The following is a 6,000-nucleotide window of genomic DNA, read 5'->3' as shown; positions in this document are numbered from 1 at the left end:
CTTTTCATCGAGTCCGATTCTATAAACACTTTCGAACGAAATTCGATTTGTTCGCCAGCCAGTACGTCCACAACAGGCGGAAGAAGGCAGATCTTGATTCTCTGTTTCAATTATCATTCAAGGAGGGCGAAACTATTCGTGAATTCCTAGGACGGTTCAAGGCCGAACTGCTGTGCATGGAAAGTGGCTTGAAAGAATCTTTCGCCACACTGGCCTTTTCCAATGCGTGCCGAGTGCGAAATAGCGACCTAGCTAGGTCGTTGATGAAGGAACGCCCAGAGACACTGTCCGAGCTCTACGCTCGCGTGGATAAGTACATCAAGTTGCAAGAAACTTTAAAACTCCATGGTTTAGCAGAGAGCCACGAGGTCGCCGAAGTCTCAGATCGTTCCCCGGGCAAAGAAGCCAGCCGTCGATGCCCCAAAGAGCTTCGTAACGATCAGATAACAACAGAGAGTTCACTGTCCTGACACGTTCCCCCAGTCACATACTGGATAAGATTAAGCGCGCCTCATTTTTCCGGCCAAACATCAGGCAGCCCGCAGATCGACCTGGCAAGCCTTTTTGTGCATTTCATAAAGCAAAGTGCCATGAAACTGATGCATGCTGGGGGCTCAAGCATTATCTCCAAGACCTGGTGGAAGCTGGTTATATCAAACATTACACTAGCATTCCTGATGGCGACCTGCGTCACAAGTTGATGGCTCGTCGTGTACGTAGTCGGTCTCCACCTCACCATCACCGCCAAGGGGTACAGGCTCGTCCTCACAGTAGAGGATGCTCCCGTGATCGTTCTCGTCACGAGAGAAGGCAACACTCGTCCGATCGTGACAATGCTCGCACTATTCATGTGATTACCTTTCCGGACGATTCCGTGACCTCTTCCCGAGAGAAAAGACGTCGGGTCGGCGCTCTTCAGGAAGTCTATCATTTTACTTCACAGGCAGCTCACGCCCCGCGTGGTTCAGGTCGCAGCGCAGGCGATATCACCTTCACAGAGGCCGACTTAAGCAAAGTCTGCCTTCCTCATAACGACGCATTGGTCGTTCATGTCAAAATCAGCGGCCCGATCGATCAAGCTGGCCCCGATCGATCGACGGCAGCGGTTCTGTGACATCTTATTTTACCACACCATGCAAGAGATGAACCTCCCCAAGTCCGTCCTCGTCGACCCAATTGCTCCCCTTTACGGGTTCAATGGTTCCAGAGCCGACCCCATTGGTGACATTATCTTACCAGTATCGGTGGGATCTCGAGAGGATAAGATTACCTGTAATACCCGGTTCTGCGTTCTCGACAGCAAGTCGCCATACAATGCCATCCTCGGACGACGCTGGATTCATCAGATGCAGGCCGTACCGTCCACTCTACATCAAGTTCTCCGTTTCCCAGGACCTCGAGGCATGATGGAGCTTAGAAGCAATCAACTTGAAGCGTACCATTGTAACCAGGTCCAATCAACAGATGCGACCGCTCGTGAATTGCTTCCCACCATACAGGATCCCTCCAGCTACACAATGGCACGTGACTTAGTCGCAGAAGTCCAACCCCCGAATCGCCAAGCGGGGGGCTCTTACAAGCGAAGTTCTCTCAATGCGGTACTGCGACTCGCCTCCCGAAGTCCTCAATGCACCGGGCGAAGACCTCTAGCTTTGACCGACGGCGATTGGCCGTCGATTAAAGTTTGAGAGATTGTCTCAGCCCATGCGGCGCCATACGGTTTCAATAGCAGCCGCACCATCAATGTGTTTTGCAGCCGAGGTCCCACTCCCGGTCGTGGCTACCCCGTCGGCGCTTTGCCGAGCGTGTCGCTCCACCATCAATGACCGGTCGGATCGTCCACCGGCCAGTTAGCCCTTCTGCGGAAGTGAGTCGCCAAGTAGTGCTTTCGCCACCGGTTGTAAAACCCCCAGTGGCAGAAAAAGAAAAAGTGAATCTTGGCACAGAAGACGACCCGAAGTTTGTATATGTAGGGGCTAACCTCGACCCCACACTCAGATCCCAACTTGTAAATTTCTTATCAATGAATAAAGATGTTTTGCTTGGTCGATATATCGATGTGCCCGAATCGATCCTAACCTCGCTTGCCACAAATTAACGCGTGAACCCCAATGCTAGACCAGTTCGACAACGACCTCGTCGACTATCCCTGCGCTTTCAAAAAGCCATCAATGACGAGGTCGAAAAACTCAAGCAAGTCGGTTTCATCAGAAAGGTAGACTACCCCGAGTGGATTGCCAATATTGTTGCCGTCCCCAAAAAGAATGGCACAGTTCGCTTATGCGTCGATTTCACAAATGTCAATCAGGCCACGCCTAAAGATAGCTTTCCCTTACCTCGCATTGACCAACTGGTCGACCAAACCTGTGGTCATGAACTCCTCTCCTTTATGGATGCGTACAGTGGGTACAACCAAATCCCACTCGCCGAGGAAGATCAAGAGAAGACTTCGTTCATTACGGAGCAAGGGATCTATTGTTACAACGTCCTCCCGCTCGATCTAAAGAACGTATTTGGAGCGACATACCAACGCCCGGGTCACGGATATGTTCCAAGACATGTTAGCGACACCATGGAGGTCTACATTGACGACATGGTGGTCAAAGCAAAAAGCCGGTGATCACCTCACCCACCTAGAACAAAGCGTTCTCCAGACTTCTGAATCACGGGCATGAAGTTGAACCCGGAAAAATGCCTCTTTCAGCGCCCCTCCGCAAGTTTTTAGGGTATCAGGTGTCGCAGCGCGGGATCGAGGCAAATCCTGACCAGATCCGAGCGTTCTTAGATATGCCCGATCCACGCAAAAAGAAACAGATACATAAATTGTCGGGAATGGTCGGCCAACGGTTCATATCAAGGGCCTCGGATAAGTGTAGGCGTTCTGCGCAGCTCTCTAAAAAGGCGAGCCGTTTTCATGGAGTGATCAATGTCATCATGCATTCGCTACTCTCAAAGAGTATCTCACCACGCCTCCCGTCTTAGCCAAACCAATATATGGAGAGACACTGGGGCTCTATCTGGCCATCTCCGATTTCGCCATCAGCTCAGTTCTCTTTAAAGAGGAGAACAATTCAGAGAAGCCGATCTACTTCACGAGTAAGACACTCACACCAGCCGAAAAGAATTATTCCTTCCTGGAAAGAGCCGTACTTGCTTTGTTGTATTCCGCACGGAAGTTCAGGCCGTACTTTCAAGCACATCAAATCAAAGTTCTTACCGACCTTCCATTGAAGAAAGTCCTTCACAAAGAAAACAAGACTACTCGAATGGCAGTTTGGGCCGAAGAACTCGGAGAACACCACATAGAGTTCGTCCCCCGCACTTCTCAGAAAGGTCAGGTCGTCGCCGATTTCCTAGCAGATTTCCCAGTCGAAGACCCCAACTGGGAACAAGAAACCGAGCTCCCAGACACAAAAACGGGAGTCAAATCGCCTTGGTCTCTCTTTGTGGATGGTTCGAGTAATCTCGGTGGAAGCGGCATCGGAGTCGTCTTAGTTTCCCCCGACGGAAATATGATTGAAAAGTCAGTCCGCATTGATTTTGCAACTTCCAACAATGAAGCGGAGTACGAAGCGCTAATTAGGGGACTAAGGATGGCGCTGCAGCTCGGTGTCGAAGAGCTCCAAGTCTTTAGTTTCTCGCGAACCGTGGATTCGCCCGGGTTGCAAAAAAAAGTACACTACCCACGAAGGTAACCTTTCCAAGTATCTTCAGGTCGTTCATCAGTTATTGCCTTCTTTTAAGCAGGTACACATACATCATTTCTTGCGTGAGGAGAACCGCCACGCAGACAGTTTAGCTTATTTGGCTACCCGGACCGAAGTTGCGTTCCACGCCAAGTTCTCATAGAAGTCGTCGACCGACCCGCATATCAAGTCGACCACACCTTGATGATAAGCGACCTATTTCCTCTCTCCGCCAGTCAGTTGAGCCAAACATGGATGCAGCCCATCATCGATTACATCCAGCATGGCACGCTCCCTGAGGAACGTACCAAGGCCAGGCAGGTCTCTTATCAAGCTCGGCGTTATTGTTTACTCCAAAACAAGCTATTCAGGAAATCCGCTGGTGGCCCACACTTACGATGCATTACCCCCGCAAGCGTGGTCAACTGATTTTTGCGAAATCCCACGGCGAATGTGGAAATCACGCCGGCGGCCGCTCATTAGCTCACAAGGCCATCTCTCAAGGATATTTCTGGCCCCGGATGCAGATCGATGCTAAAGCATACGTCCTCAAATGTCTCAAATGCCAAACGTTTGGCCACAATATCATCCAACCTGCTCGCGAACTGATCAGCATAGCGAGCCCGTGGCCATTTCACATGTGGGGCATGGACATCATGGGACCATTCATTCCACAGAAGAGTACTGGCTTCCGCTTTGTCCTAGCTGCAACCGACTACTTCACCAAGTGGGTCGAGGCCATTCCTCTCGCACACGTCAAAGAGTCCCATGTCCGAAACTTCATCTGGACTCACATTATCACCAGATTTGGTTTACCACATACACTAGTAATGGACAATGGGCCTCAATTCAAAGGCCGAACAGTTAAAGAGTTCCTAGCCAAGTGGAAGATCATTCATGCGTTCTCTACTCCGCAGTACGCTCAGAGTAACGGCCAAGCAGAAGCCAGTAACAAAGCAATCTTGGAAAATTTGAAGAAAAAGATTGAAAAGAATAAGAGCCAATGGCCAAACCCGGTTGGAAAACATTCTATGGGCTCACCGCACTACGGCTTCGCTCCAAGATCGGGCGAAGTCGCCATTCTCCTTATGTTATGGCACGAAGCCGTAATTCCCACCGGTGACCGTCATTACTACAACTTCGATCGAACTTGTTGAATCAGGGAATAACGACTCCGTGTTGTTATCGAGGCGTCGAATTTGTTGGAAGAAAAGCGAGACTTAGCTGCCGCGTCGAGTCGCGATCTTACAAACAAACTCTCGAAGAACTCCTACAATAAGCGAAGTTCATCCTAGGTCTTTTCAACACGGAGACCTAGTGCTCAAAAAGACGGGGGGCGATTCCAAGTTAGCACCCACATGGGAAGGCCCCTACATCGTGGAACGCGTCGTCGGCAATGGAGCATACTGGATAAGAACCCAAGAGGGGAAGATGTTGCCTCGACCTTGGAATACTTATCTACTGAAATTTTTTTATCAGTAGCGCCATTCATGTTGTAAATCTTTTGTTCACATTAATGTAAGACAAGTTTTTGTGCTGACTGATACTATCTACTCCATTTAATTGTATTGGTACAGCTCACAGGCTACTTAGCCTCTCCAATTCTTGTAACGTCGAGGACCTATATTTCTAGGATCGACTAAAGCGAGAACGCTCGGCCGAAAGCGACGATTCTCGGGAGCTCACAGGCTACTTAGCCTCTCCAATTCTTGTAACGTCGAGGACCTATATTTCTAGGATCGACTAAAGCGAGAACGCTCTCAGCGAGCAGACAGCTCTCAGGAGCTCACAGGCTACTTAGCCTCTCCAATTCTTGTAACGTCGAGGACCTATATTTCTAGGATCGACTAAAGCGAGAACGCCTCGCCGAAGCGCGACTCGGAGCTCACAGGCTACTTAGCCTCTCCAATTCTTGTAACGTCGAGGACCTATATTTCTAGGATCGACTAAAGCGAGAACGCTCTCAGCGAGCAGACAGCTCTCAGGAGCTCACAAGCTACTTAGCCTTTCCAATTCTTGTAACGTCGAGGACCTATATTTCTAGGATCGACTAAAACGAGAACGCTCTCCACGAGCAAACACTCAGCTATCGCAAGCTACATGCATCATACACAGAACACATAACATGCAATAACAATATTCGATCAAGCATTGCAATAGATATGCCCACCGATCTGCTGGGATTACCCAGAAAATCCAGATCGGCGTCTCATACAAAATAAACAAAGTATAGAACTGCCGCTTTCGCGGAAACCAGTCCTCCGAACAAAAAGGCGAACTGCTCAGGCAAGCCTGAAAACACAGCTCTATTGTT

The sequence above is a fragment of the Coptis chinensis genome, chromosome 2, assembly GCF_015680905.1.
Source record: "Coptis chinensis isolate HL-2020 chromosome 2, ASM1568090v1, whole genome shotgun sequence".
Taxonomy (NCBI): domain Eukaryota; kingdom Viridiplantae; phylum Streptophyta; class Magnoliopsida; order Ranunculales; family Ranunculaceae; genus Coptis; species Coptis chinensis.
This window is presented reverse-complemented; position numbering follows the sequence as displayed.